Source organism: Giraffa tippelskirchi, chromosome 8 (assembly GCF_054371585.1).
Source record: "Giraffa tippelskirchi isolate mGirTip1 chromosome 8, T2T-mGirTip1v1.2.pri, whole genome shotgun sequence".
In the NCBI taxonomy this organism is placed as follows: Eukaryota; Metazoa; Chordata; class Mammalia; order Artiodactyla; family Giraffidae; genus Giraffa; species Giraffa tippelskirchi.
The window spans coordinates 106,311,629-106,331,198 of record NC_137282.1 but is presented as its reverse complement, the minus strand read 5'-3'; the positions used below and the strand labels follow the sequence as shown (position 1 = coordinate 106,331,198).

At 37.2% G+C, this 19,570-nt stretch overlaps 1 long non-coding RNA gene across 1 annotated transcript in view; it reads right to left on the bottom strand.

Moving 5' to 3' along the window:
• Window positions 1-19,570, bottom strand: part of LOC145516781 (uncharacterized) — a 164,833-nt gene that overhangs the window by 123,802 nt on the left and 21,461 nt on the right. The window contains exon 2 of the long non-coding RNA XR_014061759.1: window positions 18,078-18,201. This is a non-coding gene — a long non-coding RNA (uncharacterized LOC145516781). The remainder of the gene's footprint in view (window positions 1-18,077; window positions 18,202-19,570) is intronic.

The window sequence follows — 19,570 nt, the reverse complement described above, 5'->3', positions numbered from 1 at the left end:
TTTCCAATGAGTCAACTCTTCGCATCAGGTGGCCAAAGTATTGGAGTTTCAGCTTCAACATCAGTCCTTCCAATGAACACCCAGGACTGATCTCCTTTAGGATGGACTGGTTGGCTCTCCTTGCAGTCCAAGGGACTCTCAAGAGTCTTCCCCAACACCACAGTTCAAAAGCATCAATTCTGCGGTGCTCAGCTTTCTTCACCGTCCAACTCTCACATCCATACATGACTACTGGAAAAACGGACTAAACGGATCTTTGTTGGCAAAGTAATGTCTCTGCTTTTTAATATGCTATCCAGGTTGGTCATAACTTTCCTTCCAAGCAGTAAGCGTCTTTTAATTTCATGGCTGCAATCACCATCTGCAGTGATTTTGGAGCCCCAAAAATAAAGTCTGACACTGTTTCCACTGTTTCCCTATCTATTTCCCATGAAGTGATGGGTCCAGATGCCATGATCTTAGTTTTCTGAATGTTGAGCTTTAAGCCAACTTTTTCACTCTCCTCTCTCATCAAGAGGCTTTTTATTTCTTCTTCACTTTCTGCCATAACATGTGCCTTATATATATTGAGGCACTCCTATGTTGGATATATATATATATATTTAAAATTGTCATACTTCTTGGATTGACCCCTTGATCATTATGTAGTGTTCCCCTTTGCCTCTTGTGCCTATCTTTATTTTAAAGCCTATTTTGTCTGATATGAGTATTCCTATTCTAGGTTTCTTTTGATATCCATTTTTATGGAATACCTCTTTTTATCCCATGACTTTGTCTGTATGTGTCCCTAGATCTGAAGTGGGTCTCTTGTAAATAGCATATATATAGGTCTTGTTTTTGTATCCATTCAGCCAGTCTATGTCTTTTGTTTGGAGCATTTAATCTGTTTATATTTAAGGTAATTATTAATATATATATGTCCTTATTGCTACTTTAATTGTTTTGGATTTATTTTTGTAGGTCTTTTTCTTCCTGTTTCTTTTGTTTCCTTCTCATGTGACTTAATGACTATCTTTTAGTGTGATGTTTAGATTAAATTTTCTTTTTTGTGAATATTAATTACAAATTTGTGGTTATAGTTATCATAAGGTTTTGATATAACCATCTAAATAAAAACACAATTGTTTTAAGTTGCTTATCACTTAATTTTAAATGCATTTCAAATATCCTGCACATTTTTACTTCTCCTCCTCTTGCAATTACTGGTTTAAATATCATATTTGTGTGTGGATGATTTCCTATCTTTAGAAAATATGCACAGACAATTACAAGTACTGAAATTGAATCTGTGATTTGAAACTCCCAACAAACAAAAGAACAAGACCAGATGGCTTCTCCGGTTAATTCTACCAAACATTTAATTCCTATCCTTTTGAAACTATTCCAAAAATTGCAGAGGAAGGAAAACATCTGAACTCATTCTATGAGGCCACCATCACCCTGGTACCAAAATGAAAGATATCACAAAAAAAGAAAATTGCAGGCTAATATCACTACTGAATGTAAATGTAAAACTCCTCAACAAATGCTAGCAAACTGAATTCAACAGCACCTTTAAAAGGATCATACACGATGATAAAGTGAAATATATCACATGGATGCAAGGATTTTTCAATATTTTCAAATCTTTCAAATCAATCAGTGTGATATATCATATCAACAAACTGAAGAATAAAAGCCATATGATCATCTCAGTAGATGCAGAAAAATGCTTTTGATAAAATTTAACATCTATTTATGATAAAAACTCTCTAGAAAGTGGGTATATAGAGAACATACCACAATATAATAAAGGTCATATATGACAAACCCACAGTACCATCATACTCAATGCTGAAAAGCTGAAAGTGTTTACTCTAAGATCAGGAATAATACAAGGATGTCCACTTTCACCATTTTTATTCAACCTCATTTTGGAAGTCCTAGACAGAACAACCAGAAGAAAAAGAAGTAAAAGGAACCCAAATTGGAAAAGAAGTATAATTGTCACTGTTTGTAGATAACATGATACTATACACAGAAAATCCTAAAGACACTATCAGAAAACTACTAGAGCTCATCAATGAATTAGATAAAGTTACAGGATATAAAATTAATACACAGAATTTGGATGCATTTCTGCACAATAATAATGTAAGATCAGAAAGAGAAGTTAAAAATAAATCTCATTCACTGTCTCATCAAAAAGAATAAAATATCTAGGAATAACCCTATCTAAGGTTGCAAAAGAACTGTATCCTGAAAACTATAAGATACTGATAAAAAAATCAAAGATAATATAAACAGATGGAAAGATATAGCATGTCCTTTCTATCTGGGAAATTTTTAAAAGCCTCACAATTAAAGGCACAGCCAAGGAAAGAAAAGTAATAAATTGGTCAACATAAAAAATGCATTTTTATGTAAAGACATACCTCAGAGATACTGCAAGTTCAGTACCAGACTACTGCAATAAAGCAAATATAAGAATAAAGTAAGTCACAGGAATTTTTTGGTTTCACAATGTATATATGTTATGTTTACAGTATGCTATATTCTATTATGTGCAATAGTATTTTGTCTTAAAAATGTACATTTCTTAATTAAAAAATACTTCATTGCTAAAAAGTTCTAACAATCATCTGACAATGTAGGGTTTCCACAAACCCTCAATTTGTAAAATACACAATATTTATGCAGCACAAGAAAGCAAAGTGCTGTAAAACAATGTATGTCTGCACATGCTAAATGACAATGTTAGAATTGGTTAAACACAAAAAGAAAACAAAAGGGCATACTTATCTAACATACAATGGAGTTATTTTTTCCCTTAAAAAACAGAGATGCCAATAAAATAAAGGTGTAAAAATTGTAAATAAGAAATTCACAAAAGAAGACTCACGAAGGAACAATAAAATAGTCACTCTCACTAGTTTTCAAAGAATGCAAGTAGTGTTAGTCTCTCAGTCATGTCCGATTCTTTGTGACCCAATGGACTGTAGCCCATCAGGCTCCTCTATCTGTGGAATTCTCCAGGCAGGAGTACTGGAGTGGGTTGCCACTCCCTTCTCAAGGGGATCTTTCCAACCCAGGGATCGAATACAGGTCTTCTGTACTGCAGGTAGATTCTTTACTGTCTGAACCACCAGGGAAGGACACCACAGAAGAAGGGACAAGGAAATAGTCACTCTCACTAGTAATCAATGAAGGCAAATTAAAGCACAAATGAGAACTGTTTTTCTGAGCAAAGGAAAGAAGATATTTTTAAAAATTAGTTTAACTGGATGATAATTACTTTACAATATTGTGATGGTTTTTGTCATACATCGACATGAATAAAAGTTTTATACGTATAATGTAACAGTATATAATACAACACTTTGTATATTAGCAGGTCATGGATTTGCTGAAAGAAAAGATTTTTGTACAAATGTAGAAAATGAAAAGCCTTCATCCTTTTTTTCTAAACCAAAAATTCTTTTTAGAATAATTTCTGGGGATGTAAGGTATGGTATGATTATAATTAATAATACTCTATTACCTACTTGAAAGTTGTTAAGTGAATAGATCTTAAATGCTCTCACTGCAAAAAAGAAATGATAACTGGATGATATGATGGAGGTGTTAGCTAACATGGTGGTAGTCATTTTGCAGCATATAAGTGTATGAAATCAATATGCATTTACCTTAAACTTACACACATGTTATGTATCAATTACAACCTCAATAAAGCTAAAGAATAAATCAACTTTTTAGTTCGGCACTTTCTCTCATGTATCCTTGAAAAACTATCCACAACCGCTATCACTGAACTTAAAAATCTGACACAGTGGTTAGCAACTAGATAGTTAATATTTATCTGAATGAATTCATGATATATTCGTTTAGTGAAACACTAGTTTTCTCAGAGTTCTTTTTTCTGCATGGCCGAGTCTTCACCTACAGAACTTCCCATGAAGCTGCTGATCTTGCAGAAATGGTGGGTGGAGCTCTTTTCGTCAGCCTACAAGGCCCCTAAGAATCAAGGCCCCATTGTGTCCAGGACAGGAAGGAGTAGCAATTCTATAGGCAAGCAGGTCTCAGCAAGCCCAACCATAGGCGACCCATTCAGGTCAGCTATGCATAGGCTCAGTTGTTGACACATAAGTCACCCATGACTTATTCAAAAACAACGTTAAAAGATTTTCCATTTTTACATTCTAACAAAAAATAACATTGGAAGCTAAATTCAAGCTCCTATATTATAACTGACTTGTGTTGGCCAGCTTATATTTTAAGGCTGACAGGTTTCCATTTGTTAAGGAATGAAGTGGTATTTGTTTAGGGGACTGGTACTCTAAACAGAATTGCCCCAGAGACTGCTACTAAAACATCTAAGAAATTAATATTTAATAAGAGAATTTATTAAGCACATACCAAATTTCAGATATTACTCTAAGTGCTCTAGGTATTTTAATTCATTTAATGCAATGAGAACACTTTACTGTTGGGGGAAATAAGACTCACACAAAAGGTGACTGACTTGCCCAAGGACACACAGCGAAAAATGGCAAGACCAGAATTTGAACTCTGGTGACAGGGTGCTTAAGATTCTGTTCTTAACTACCAAGATATTTGACAAAGAAAAAAAGAAACTGAATATAGAAGAATGAGCTTCCCAGGTGGCTCAGAGATAAAGAACTGGCCAATGCAGGAGATGCAGGAGACACAGGCTCGATCCCTGGGTCGAGAGGATCCCTGCGTCAGAAGAATCCCCTGGAGGAGGAAATGGCAACACACTCCAATATTCTTGCCTGGAGAATCACATGAACAGAGGAACCTCGGGTTCACAAAGAGTTGGACACGACTGAGTGATTGAGCACATACACATACATGGGAGGATAGTAGGCTATTTTTCTGATTACAAATTGTTCTAGCAAATATAGAGTTGAAAATTTATGATGTGTCTAAAGAAAGAAAATCACTACCCCAGAACGTAAAGGAGAACAAAAATTTTCAAAAGCAGGTAGCTCTGGCTGGATGCTGGGTTAAACATGGAATTGTGGTGGATCTTTTAATATGTACCAAGCCAACACATCAAACCTCATTACCACAGTCATATTAAATTACATGTCATAATTTAATAAAAGGTGAAGTTAGACCATGAAGAGTAGCTATCAGCTCAAAGTACTGATGTGTTCTCTGACAAAGGATCAACTAGACAGATCCGATTCCCAATCTTCTGTAATGACACAGGTGATTAAATAATGACACTTTGACCAAAGTACCAAATGCTTCTTTTTCTGTGCTTTTTTTTTTCAAGGTAGTTATGTTAGAAGTGGGGCTTCCCAGTAGAGCTAGTGGTAAAGAATCTGCCTGCCAATGCAGGAGACACAAGATGTGGGGTATGATCCTGAGGTCAGGAAGATTCCCTGGAGGAGGAAATGACAACCCACTCCAGTATCCTTATCTGAAAACTCCCATGGACAGAGAAGACTGGTGGGCTGTAGTTGATAGGGTCGCAAAGAGTCAGACATGACTTAGAAAACACACACACACACACACACACACACACACACACACGTTAGAAGTAAAATAGACCAATTTTATTTTTATTTTTATCTTTTATCATCATATCTCCTTTCCTTGTGATAAGAAGGTCATGAGTAAAGAACCTGCTGGGAAAGTATAGTCCAAGATTTTGAAAACTCTAATACAAGACAGAGTCTTACTTAGATTGACTCGAATGTCAACACAGTAGAGATCACTAAGTGTGCTCTTAGGTTTTTAGAAAGATTCTGGTACTTTAGTAATTAGATTCTATTAGTTTAGCTGCAAGAAGAACTTGGCACATGCCCAAGTTTTGTTTGGTTGACTAGACTTCTTTGGTAAGGAAAACTAATCCTTTCTTCATCCTTATTTATTCATTCAATTATTTATACCATCACAAATTTATATTTAATTATTCTTTCCTGATTCTGAAATCAACCACTTCAAGTAGCCCTGGTAACTTTTATTTGAGATAATATTTGGAAACCAAGATCTGGAGCATGGATATTTTAATTTTATCTTTTAATCTGTGTCTTTTAGAAACTGAGTTAAATTCAACTGCATTTTGTTAAGAAGACTGACATATTTAGAGTAATTTCTATCATCTTTCTAAAAGAAAGTTTCTGTTTATTGTGCATTTTCTTTCCCTTTTTTACATCTTTCCTGCTGCTATTAACCTTATGGAATTTACTTTACTTTCTTTTTTTCCTTCTGCTGACTTGGAAGGTGCAGAGTGTATTACATATTTAGTTATGACCCTTAAATTTTCAATATAAGTATTTATCTAAACATTTTTCTAGCAAAGTACAATATTTTTAGCCCTCTCCTTTACAAGGCATCTATCCACAGCATCTATACCCTGAATTCTCTTCATCTTCAATGAATGTTCTCTCTAATTTTATTTCAACATTTAAAAAACTTTGTGCCATGCCTGCATGCTTAGTCGTGTCTGACTCTTTGCTCCCCTTTGAACTGTAGCCCACCAGGCTTCTCTGTCCATGGGGTTTTCCAGGCAAGAATACTGGAGCGGGTTGCCATTTCCTTCTCTAGGGATCTTCCTGACCCAGGGATCGGACCCATCTCCTGTGTCTCCTGCATGGCAGGCGGATTCTTTACCCACTGAGCTATTGGGGAAGGCCTCCTCCCATAAACAAAACAAAACAAAACAAAACTTTTTATTTGAGTGTATATATCACATATGTACAACTGGATTAATTTTCATAAAACAAATAATTAAAAACACTGTATAAAATGCATGCAGATCAAGAAACAATATTATCAGCACTCAAGTCCTCATTAATCCACTCACCCTGGAGCCACAGTCTCTCACAAAGCTCTTCCTTTGGTAATCATTACTTGACTTTTAGCAACATAGATTTGTTTACCTTATTTTTGAATTCTTGTAGCATTTACTCTTTCATTTTTAGCTTCTTTCACTCAATATCATTTTTGTGAGATTATATTTTTGCACGTATAAATAGTTCAGTCTTACTGGTATGTACTATTTTGTTGAGTGAATATAAAACTTATTTATACATTCTCCTGTTAATAGGCATCTGAATGGCTTCCAGTTTTCTGCTGCCTTTGGTTCACATATATAGATAGAAGTCTGAAACATGCATGAATTTTCCTCCCATTTTAGGTGATCTGTGACTTCTGTCTCAATGCTTTTAGAATTACTGGACTTTGAATTTCAAAATGTCATAAGGAATTGTTGATAACGTTCCAATAATTTTACCTAGTAAAGTAATTCTTTTTACTTGGCACAGTTTCTTTTAATTCAATTACAGGTTGTTTTTTTTTCCTTTTGTATTTCTAATTTTTTTAATATTTTATTCACACTCATTATTCATATGCAGGATCTCTGGTTTTGCATCTTATATCTATTACCTTCTCCTTTATTATTTCCAACTTTCTGCCTCTTCCCTCTGCATGCTTTATAATTTCCTCCCATTCACCTTCCAGGCTATGGATTTGTCTGTCTGCACTGTTGATTCTTTTCTCCGTATCTGTATCTCTGACTCTATGACCTATACTACCATTTAAAAATTTGAAAAATTTTTAAATTTGTTTTTATAACAAAGCTGGTACTTTTTAATTTCCAGTCTCTTTATTTCATTTTTTATCTTTTTTTCCTTAGTTCATGTTTTTCTCTTTTTTTCTATTATTCCTTTAAAGTGAAAATATTTATTATCTACTTTATTATTTATTATTATCTATTTATTATGCTACTTCCCAGAATAAGTATTTTCTAAAATGATGTTCTTTCTTGGAATGTAGTATTTAGTTTCCTTTTTTATTACAGAATTTTTCAGAAGTCTCATTTGTTCCTTTGCTTGAGTTAAAGAGACAAGGCTATCTCTGTCATTTTTAAACAAACAAACAATAAATAATATAGATGGAGTCCTGCATTTCCTTTTGTACTCAATTTCCTGTCTCGCCTTTGAATCTAGTCTGAACGCCTGGCTGAACAAACTAATGTAATCTGTTCAGTCATTTAAGTTATCCAGAAGCCTTTGGTGAGAATAGTTGGGATTATGAGCCATTATGATTTTTAAATGTTTGACTGCAAGCTTTTTCTACATATGTTTGATACTAGTTCATCAAGTTCTAGTTCTACTGAGTTGGGAGAAGACTGTTTTATTCAGAAGACACTGCTGCTGCTAAGTCATTTCAGTCGTGTCCGACTCTGTGCGACCCCATAGACAGCAGCCCACCAGGCTCCGCCGTCCCTGAGATTCTCCAGGCAAGAACACTGGAGTGGGTTGCCATTTCCAAAGTGAAAAGTGAAAGTGAAGTCGCTCAGTCGTGTCCGACTCTTAGCGACCCCATGGACTGCAGCCTACCAGGCTTCTCTGTCCATGGGATTTTCCAGGTGAGAGTACTGGAGTGGGTTGCCATTGCCTTCTCCGTCAGTAGACATTAGTTACCAGTCATACTGGATCAAATTCAACATCAAGAAATTCCCACTACTACATCCTTTTTGTTTGGTGAAAGGGAGTATTTTTTTTTTTTTTCATCACCAGCATCTTTCCTTCACGTATTACCATCCACTTAATATGTGGCAGTAGAAATAGTTCCAAGTGAAGTGAGCTCCACCTCTTCAATGAGCCACCTTCTAGACACTACTTCTCCAGATTACCATTGTTAACACACTTCTGAGTCAAAGAATTCCCAGAGAAACATCTTTTGCTTTCTTTAAGGGATCTATGATTTCAAAACACAGCACAGAGATGGATTCCAACTACAGTGGTTCCTCCCAATTCTTTCAGTCTTTGTCCTTTCAACTTAAGGAATATTTAGAAAAATTCTCCAGAATGATCTGTTCTTCCTCATCACAATTCAAACTCCCCCATCATTCTCTCAGTTGTATGGTAACTCACTGAATCATTCTCTGCTAGGATTCAAAGTCAGTTTTTATTCTGTTAGAAATTTTAGAGCACCAGATTGACACTATTACAAAGATTAAATGCTGGTGCAAGTTTATTATATATTTCCCTCTCTGTAGTCTTTGAGTTGGTTTTGATGATTAGAAGGGAAGGAATGTTAAAACTGCTTTTATGTCTATCTTCTACTAAGCACTTGTATTTTCAGTATTAGACATTGTATATCTTTCCTTTTTCTTTTTATCTTAATGAATCCTGTATGGACCTAAGCCTTTTAGGGTGTAATAACCTGGGACAATTCACCACTTTCTTTATCTGTTTAATAAATGTGGCCTTTCATAAATTAGATTTAATACATATGGAGCTTAACTGTGGTTATGGCAACATACTTCCCAATTTGCTCACTTTTTTCTTTTCCTCTTTTGATTTTTAATGAGGCAATTATGCTCTTTTTCACATATGCAGAATTCTTCTGTTGGGAATAATATTGCAACTTACTTTGCCAATAAAATTTCTGTTGCAGCAATATGGCAGAAAGTAAAGTGTTTTTTTTTCCCCATAGAAATACAGTTTTAGTTCGTTTCTCTAAGGTTTCCACTGCATATATTGAATACACTTCAATCTATAAATAAGAAATCTTCTGAAACCCAGTGGCAAAAGATAATGAGAGATACTTTAACAGTGCTTGCATACGATCACTTTGCTTTAAAGCTTCCTTTGCATGTGGGGCTGGGAGCAATGCACATGTAAATTATTAAAAATAGCATTCTTGATCTACAAACCTCTTGTTTCCACCCCTTTTACTTTCTTTTAAGATCTAATATGAATTGAAAGCTCTCAATGCTCAACATCATAAAAAAAGGGAAAACAATGTAGAAGCAGTGGGACTGCTTTACAGTGTGTCCTTCTGCAAGGGCATCATCTATTTGAATTATTACATCTCTTACAAGAGTTTGTGAATGTGGTCTGATGAAAAAGGTGATATGGATCTAGTTCCACCCTTGCCTTTAACTAGTGGTGTGACCTTGAGGGAGTCACTTTACTTCTCCATACATCTGCTTTATAATCTGTAAAATAAGGAGGTAACATTAAATGTCCTCAAGCCTCCTTACTGTTCTCAGACTCTGAAACACAAAGAGCCTCAGGTGTGCAATTACAAATGAGGGGTCTGCTAAAGCTCCTGAGCATAAACAAAAGTAGTCAAGGAGGCAGAAAGATAGGAATAGTTTTAGGAGCCCCTAGGATATGCTTCGGAGAAGGCAATGGCACCCCACTCCAGTACTCTTGCCTGGAAAATCCCATGGACGGAGGAGCCTGGTAGGCTGTAGTCCATGGGGTCGCTAAGAGTTGGACACGACTGAGCAACTTCACTTTCAATTTTCCCATTCATGCACTGGAGAAGGAAATGGCAACCCACTCCAGTATTCTTACCTGGAGAATCCCAGGGATGGCGGAGCCTGGTGGGCTGCTGTCAATGGGGTAGCACAGAGTGTGACATGACTGAAGCGACTTAGCAGCAGCAGCAGCAGGATATGCTTAGATATTGTCCAACTAAATATTGCGGGGAAACACTTTGATCACTATGCAAATCACTAGAATCTCATTTAGTCAAATACTAGAATTGGTCTGACAATTTAAAACAAATTGTGTCACCAATACTGTTGCCTTAGATGCACAGCAGATATCTCTCATCATGTCTGAGCAACAGACATGAAGAGCCTGTTCCTGCCACTCCCTCTTGGTAGAGCATTCCAGAAACTGCCCCCAGTCAGTGAGGGTCAACACATAAGATGTCACTGCTCTGCCATCCTAAACCCTAACATGTTACTCAATGTCCACAGTAAGTTCCATTTTCAGAAACCTGACGGAACTTGCAACATTCTACACCGCTTGCCAATTATTTACTGAGAAATGTCCTGTCATCTTCCTTGAAGAATCTTCACAACTGAACACATTTTGAGAAAACTTTGGGAGGCAATTTCTATGAAATATTCTTGGCTTAGTTTTAGTTATGATCGATCCACTATAAGAACATGATATTAATTCCTTTTTATGCAGATGAAGCTTGAAAAAAGTGAGCAAAGAGCTTGAGAATCTTGCCCTCTGGTAGAAGGGCTGCTGGAAACTTTCCACAGCAGTTTCCTGACCTGGAGCATCTCATTACAGAGAGGACATATAGAATGACCTAATTTCAGGATTCAGTAGCATACTCTCAGTAAAGGTACATTACTAGATCCTTGGAGAAAGAATGCATTTTTAATTGTCATCCACTTATATAACAAATATTCCATGTCAAAAACTAAAGGAGAGAGGAAGGGAGGGAGGAAGGGGAGGGAAAGACAGAAAGAAATCTAAACAGAAAGTTAAAATTGCCTGTTATCCTACTCTCTTTGAAACACTGCCATTAAAACTATTTTTATGTAGATTTTTAATACAAATGGATAATCAGAATATATAACTCTATTTTATATGTGCTAAAAAGGTCCATTGTTTTAGCATTTCCCTGCCCTCAAGCACATTCCATCTGCTGGCTAAAGTTCTTTGAAGGTTGAGAAGACGCTTTCTTACCTAACTGAATCCCTCAAACCATAATACTAAGACAGGGCATTGAATATAACACTGCATTTAACATTCAGGTTTGTGTTCTTTGGATTTTCCATTAGAAACAAAGATATATTTTTATTGGGAATGAGACCAGAAACTCGAATCAGAACTAAGGAAACATCCAGATTCATCAGTCTCCAGTTTTCCCTTTTTAAACATTATCATTTGAGACTCTCTTCTCCCTAACCCATCTCTTTAAACAGGATGAGCACGATTTCAGTATTTCTCTGAAGCAGAATTATGTCATTGCCTGGAGCCAAGTGACAATGACCTGGTGTTTAAATCAGCTTTGTTGAAACAGTAAGCATGGAAGTGGAAGAGAAAGAAGAAATGGACTGCATTTCATTACGTTTTCTAGTGCTGTTTAGCCCGTTGGCGCACCTGCAGGAAGGATGGGTCTTTAGGAATTACGCTTGTTTCTGTTAGGCAACTGTTGTAACTCATCAGTAGAGGAACACTTGGAAAGGTTCTCCTTCCCTTAGGAATGTTGGCCAGTCCTGTCTCCTTCCCTCCACACAGTACAAAGTGTGAACTGCCCACCAGCTAGGCTTTTAAGGATCCACGCGTGATTTCTGAGGAGTGGCAATGTTCTCTTTATGCCAAGGATCAGAAATCATGTGACTCATATTCAAAGAGAACTCAGAGGGGAGTCCTCTTTTAGGAAAATATAAGCATCAGTTAAAGACGGAGGAACAGGGTGAGTAAACGTCCACAGACAGATGAACACGCGAAGCCAGGACACATGTCCCATGTGAATGGTCAGCAGACAGCAGCAAGCGGCTTGTTCCCCTGCTAAAAACCGAATGACAAGGACAATAGGAGGACAGTTCTGGCAATGTTTCCATGAGAGCATGTGAAACACCAAAACACCAGACCCAAATAAAAGAACTGCCAAACCCTTGAGCAAACCATAATTAGAGGGACTCCTAAAACTTTCAGCAGTGCAAAAAAAAAAAAAAAAAAAAGGAGGGGGGATTAAACCCACCAATTTTATTAAATAAGTTATTCATCTTATGGACAACAGTTCCTAATTGGATGGATCCCGGTAGTGACCAGTTAAAACTGAGGAGAAGGAAAATTAAATTGTTGTATCTGGTTTATCTTTTTTCTAAAGTGAGCAATGGAACAACTGCAAGGCATATACTGCATACTTCATTCCTTGAATCAACAAGGGAGCCACGCCAAATGTCAGATTAAATATTCCACAGCTGAAGTGTTTGCATAACTTTTTGGTGGCTACCATTTAAAGAAAGAAAAACAGTGATGGGCCTTTAAAAAGAAATATTCCCTTAACTTGACATGCTCACGGTGTCCTGCCAGCAACTGCTCTCAACTTGGAAGGCGAGGCCACGCGTATCTTGTCCCTGGAGTGACAGTGCCAGCTGGCGAGCGTGTCCCTGTTTCCATTCACCCCAGGAGCATGAAGCCCCACTGTGCGCCCTGAAGGCCACAGCTGCACTGCTGTATTGTTTAACCATCTCCGCTTTGGCTAAGAAGCAAGTCATCTCAAGAAGGAATTTCCTGGTTCCTGAAGTGTCTGTCCTGTTTCAACAAGGAGTTTGCAATGGCTGCGTGCATTTTCAGTCTGGGTTGGCTCTGTGGGTTTGCCCAGGAAACTGGAGACAGGTCTCTTTTTGAAACAAAATAATCAGTCTGAACAAATCAGCTTTACTGTTGTTGGCTCGGATGTGGCTCTGATTAATTTTAGCTCCATGTTTCTAAAGGGTTGCTCAAGAAGTGATGCTCTTCAATCTCAGGTTGTTCGAGGGAAGGGAGGGAATTGACATTTTAAGTGCCTACTAAGTGTTAGGTGCTTTGGATGTATGATCTCAATGACTCTTCCTAACCATCTGAGGAAGTAGTTGTTTCTCTGTTCATTTTACCAATGGGGCAATGGAGACACTGGGAAGGTTATTCACTTGCCCAAGGTCAAGAGCACAGGCTGTGAGGTCCAATGGCTTTGTTTCATCCCAGACCTGCTACCTACTCTCTGTGACCTAGAGCAAGTCACCTCACCTCTCTGCTCCAACTTTATCCTCTGGAAAATAATAGTAGGTGTTTTCCATCGAGGACTAAATAATGTGTGCAAAGTGATCAATACCTGAGCTGGTCAATACATTCAGCCCTTGTTACATGACAGTGTAGGGATTTCAGCCTAGTGCAGCTCCCTTCCACATTGGTGCTAATGCCACCGCCTCACCAGTTTGCTGACCAATGCCAAACTTATCCATGGGGAAGTCTAAGTCAACGCTGGTATTCAAGTTTCAATGCTGAAGGCAGATTTAATATCCTTGCTTTAAATTTATTTTTTCTATTGAAGCAAATAAGATCTGCAGGTCTGGCTCAAGCTCCTATGAAGGAAGCTCTTTCTGAAAAGGAACTGGAGAGGAGAAATGATGGATGGTAAAGAGGGTGGAGGGTTCTGTTGTCTCATCATCCAGGTCAGGGCCTTGGATTCAGAAGTAAAACCTGAAAAATTACTGTGTGATATGTTTTCTCATGACAGCTGATGTCTATTTTATTCACTGCAGCCAAAAGCAGAGCTGAACTGGTAGTCCTAACTGATATCAACCATCACAGTGACTGTCAGCCTGTAGCTCAAGCCCATCTGGGTGCTTCCTGGGTGCCAGGCTCTGTGCTGGGCCCCGAAATGGAAATATGGATAAGACATAGTCCCTGACCTTGTGGAGCTCAAAAAAGTGATCAAATGAGCCCAAACTACAAAGGGATCTGGCTCTCCAATGAGGCTGTTTAAATTCTAGATCCTCTGAAATCCATTTGAAAGGAAACACTGTACTTCATTAGTTGTCTTGTAACCAGGAATTTCTGGTGCTTTGTGAAGAGGCTTAAGTAACTTTCTTTAATAATGCTCAGTGAGAAAGCAAAAATACACAAATCGGAGGGAGGCCCATAATGCTATCAACCCAGTTAATCACTTGGAAGTTTTTCCAGTCTTGCAAGGATTTCTTGGGCTTCAGTTGCCCCAATAACTACCCGCAGGGACTTGAAATCAGAATACCTGAATATAAGTTCCGGTCTTCCCTATTTACAAGCTGTATGATTTTTGCCAAAATCACTCAACTTATCTGAGTCATATTTTTTTAATCTGTAAAATGGAGAAGATAAATAATATTCAGGCTACAGATTTACTATCAAAGAGCAAATAGATTAATGTCTATGAAAGCCCTTTTTATGCAGTAAAGACTTGTAAATACTTGTTACTCCCACTCATACTTTCTCTTCCATTCATTTTAGAAACATTCTGTATTGTATGACTTGTAGATTGCAAGTTTTTTGCTTTATAATTCAATGTCTGTGAATATTCCAATAAAGAGAGGGTTGAAAAGAAAGCATCAGTGAGCAATTTTTCAACACCACTTCCATGAGGGACAATGGGTAAAAATAAGACATCTCTATTTCATTTGTAAACAACTATTTGTGAATTATTTACTTTATGTCATGTATTGTGCTAAACGCTGTATGTATGTGTGTGTAAAGTCCCATTACAATATCATTCTCACAATAGACTCATTAGAATATGATTATTTCCATTTTACAAATAAAGAAACAAAAGCCTAAGCAATATCCTCAAGGTCAGAAATCTAGTAACCAGTTGAACTTTGTATGTGAAGTTATATCTGCCTAACTCCAAAGTACAGGTTTTTAACCACAATCTATCCTGTGTCTGAAGATGATGATAATAATATGAAATGGGAAAGGGATGATCAATAACAATGTCTATTTTTTACATTCATAGGAAACTGAAATATGATCACTTTTGAATCTTTGAAGGTTGGATAATAATTATAGTATGTACCTATGGATAGAAATTTATAAGTTATGATCTAAGGAAAAGATGAGTGAAAATTATAAAATATTATGTAAATATGTGGTGCTTTTATACAAACCTCTTCTTTAGTTGGACCTTTATTTTCCCTGAACTGATCTCGAGGGTCTTATATCATTATGAACTCTTAGCTAGAAATAATCTCATCAACTCTGAATTCCCAGATCCTGTTAGAAGAATGTTCTTTTATGACTAACACCCCTGCCTCTATACCTTTGCACTTGCTTTTCCCACTGCCTGGAACATTATCCATCAAGAAACCTGTTCAGCTCACCCGCTCACTTCATGGAAGTGTCTGTTCAAATGTCCCTTATCAAACTGAGCCTCCAGTCACATGACTTGACTAGGTCTTCTCTCATCACATTGTACAAAATAGCCAAATCCCCCTTGTGGCTATTTATCCATCGCCTTATTTTCCATGTCTTTGAAGCACTTCTTACCACTGAATATATTATTAAATATGTATATATTTGTTTACTGATTGCTCCCACGACTCAGACAGAAACTCTGTAAGAACAGGAAATTTTTTGTTTGTTTATTGCTTCCCCAGATCTAGATTACTTCCACAGATCTAGACGAGCACTTGGCACAGAGTAGATGCTAAATACATTTGTTAAATGAATTAAGAATGATGACCATGGCCCTTTCTCTTTTGTATCATAATTAGTTATACACAAGTCTTACCTCACCTAGGAAACTGAACTTTTTGAGGTCGAAGTCTGTGCCTGATTCATTTTTACATCTCTCTAGTTCCTAACACAATATACATACTTTGTTTAGTGACTGAAAATTTGCAGAGACTTTTTATATATTTCATTTGTGATCTAAGTACTCCATAACATGCTTTGGTATTTTTATCCCCATCTGCCTTCCTTGGCCTGCTATGACAAAATACCACAGACTGGGTGACTTAAACCATGTACATTTATGGTTCTGGAGGCTGGAAAGTCCAAGAATAAGGCATCAGCTGATTTGGTTTCCCTAGATCCCTTTGCCTGGTTTACAGACAGTCACGTGGTCTTACATGGTGGAGAGAGAGAGAGAAGAGCAAGTTCTAGTCTCTTCTTATAATCCCACTAATCCCATTCTGGAGGGCCCACCCTCACTACCTCATCTAAACTTATCTACCCAAATCCCCACCTCCAAATACCTCACATGGGGGTTAGAGCTTCAACATACAAATTTTGGGGGGATATCAACATTTGGTCTAACACATCATCTTACAGATGAGAACCTATAAGTCTGAGAAATATATTATTTTTCCAAAGTCAGAGATAATGCATAGGTCTGATCTCAAGCCCAGTTCTTTTCTCCACAAGTCTAAGACTCTCTCTCTGAAGGATCCCTGCCTCACCCCGTGTTAAGACTGATTAACAACTACTGAAAAGTAATTAATAAATGGATACTGAAGCAGTGCTCCCTTGGAGGTATAGAGGAGGTATGTATGTACTCAGTCATGTCCAGAAATCTGCAGCCCCCATGGACTATAGCCCACTGGGCTCCTCTGTCCATGGAATTTTCCAGGCAAGAATACCGGAGTGGGTTGCCATTTCCTTCTCCAGGAGATTTTTCTCAACCCAAGGACTGAACCCAGGTCTTCTACGTCTCCTGCATTGCAGCAGATAATTTACCTGATACTTTAACACTACTGTCATTTGGTAGAAACTGTAAAAATCTTTCATACAGTCAATGTAAAGGAAAATTCTTATTTCCAGGCTTTCTTGAATATTATTTTTTAATCAAATATTGTTTTAACATTTTATTTTGTGATCGGAAATCTATCCTCACACTGTTGCACCCTCTTCCTTCAGGTCTGAGAAATAGAGGCTCTGTGAGGGAGAATAATTTGAACAGGTCACATAGCAACTAAGCTGAGAGACAGGATTTGAACTCAAGCCAGGCTCTCTTTTTATACCTGCAAGAGAGCTCAGTTCTTAATATGGTCATTGAGAAAATATTGTGTGTCCTATTTGGCCTGCTTTTTCCAGTGGGCATGCTTTAGAATAGAGCTCTCTTCAATAGAAGTTGAAAAGATATAAGTCTGAAAACATAAAGCTTTGGTTATTAATTCTTCTTTCCTAAGTATATATGTGTATGTGTATGTGTGTGTATATACACACAAACATATATATTTGGGGGACATACTTAAAGGATACGAATTTTTTCCCTGGATTTGATGAGCTCTTTAATCCCCAAATATTTGTGTAATCTGTCACTAAGCCCCAGAATTCCTGGAACCCTTATATAAAATCAACCCAGATTCCAAACTTAATGAGATTTATCCACCACTAATCTCCATATCTATTTTTAACAGAAATATCTTACTTATTTTCAAGATAGAACATGTCTCTATAACATGCCATTGCAGCAAATTCTACATCCTTGTAGATCAGAATATAAAACAGAGTGTAGGGCTAGATCTCAACCCAGAGAATGCTTTATCTTTTATATTTTAGGTTGAACTACAGATAGAAGGAAGAACTGTGAGGTTTAGACACTAAACTAATTTAAATTCAAAGCTACATTTAAATCTGTTTCCCTGCGAATGCCTGATTATGCTCCATAATTTGTAATTTCATTCTCTGCTTTACCCAATCATGGGCCAGAAAAAACCAAAACAAAATCCAAAACCTGCTTTGTTTGATGCCAATAATAAATGTGGGACATTTCTTCAATTCACATGATAAGCTGCCTTTCCTTGGTACCCACTGAACATGAAAAATTGCACATACCGAGTATGACCTAAGCTAAGAAACTTCAGAGTAGTCACTTCTGAAGGCCTCCATCTCTGAAGCCAACAATTTCAATCCTTCTTTGGAACTCTTCAATGGATTTGGATTCATCTTTTAAAGTTAGCTTGGAAAGAGAAAAGAGAAATGCTTGGAAGACAAAACTAAGATGCCCATTCTACTTTCTGTATCTACAATACAAATAATTTAGCCTGATTAAGAGAATGCTAAAAGCCATTAAATCTCCAATATTCTCTGATGATCTGATTTTCTCCATATAATACACTGTTCCACCAATCCCAATCTTATTTTCTTTCTTTGCAGAAATCCAAATGATTTGACATGGAGTAGGTTATTTAATATGATTTCCCTGTGAGTAAAATAAAATGACTTTTCTGAGGTTTGAAACTGATTCACAACAAATCAGTGCTAGAACAGTTATTTTCTTCTTTGGCCTCTTATTCTGGATTCACAAGCCACAAAGCCCATGACACAGACCATTAGCTGTTTATCCTACTTCTGGCTGGCTTCTGGAAGTGTCAAAGTCTGTGCTAGAAAATGAAGAGAATACAGGTATACTGCATTTCCAGGGAATCCACCCCTAAGAAATAATGCTTTCAAACATTAAAATGTATTAAAAGCAGCTTCTTGTTTTAAGTGTTGACACAGTAAAGGAACCTCTTCTTTAGCAGACAATCACTCTGCCAGCTTTTCTATCTGGCAAGTCTAAATTTTCATAAGTTGGATGTATTTAAAGTGAGCACACCTGTGAACAGACAGAGCATTAATCTCAGGAGAGTGAATTCCTGGTGGACAAGCTGGGGGTGGTATTTGGTGTCTGTGGCAGCAAAGCCAGCATGGCAGGGCTGGTGGGCAGGTTCTTCAATGTCATTACATTTAGAAGCTAAGAATCTTGGACACAATATTTTTTAAAAGTACATGTTTATTGCCCCCATTGGTCTTTGACTTCCAGAGTGTTTTCATCTTACCTAAGCAAGTTGAATAGAAAAACACTTTTAAATGAAGTCTTCTGAAGATTCATTCTTGAAAGGAAGTAAAACTAAAGTGTCAAGATAGCAACTCAGAAAAAGAGGATGGCTGTAAAATGTTAGAATGTAGGTCTGTATGCAGAATATTTTCTGAAACAGATACAAAGTTTCTTCTCTCTTCTCCATTGATGAGGAGGGCTGTATTTCCAAGCCCTCATCTAACTAAGCAGAGACTGGTTGAAACACACTGCTTTGAATATGAAACTAACTTGGGGAGGTCACAAATGAATCGCTTTTTAATAGCACTGGATCTGATCAGATGTTAACCTCCAAATTTTCCTGAGGGACACTGTGAGGAAGATTTTTATTAAAACCCCAGTTCCCACAGCTTCAAGAGACAACACTGGCCATGCAGGGTTGTCATCAGCATCACTTTGCACTTGCTCTGATGTGGGAGGTGCTTTCTGAGTCTGTGTAGAACCAGTGTTACAGACTACATGTTTGTCC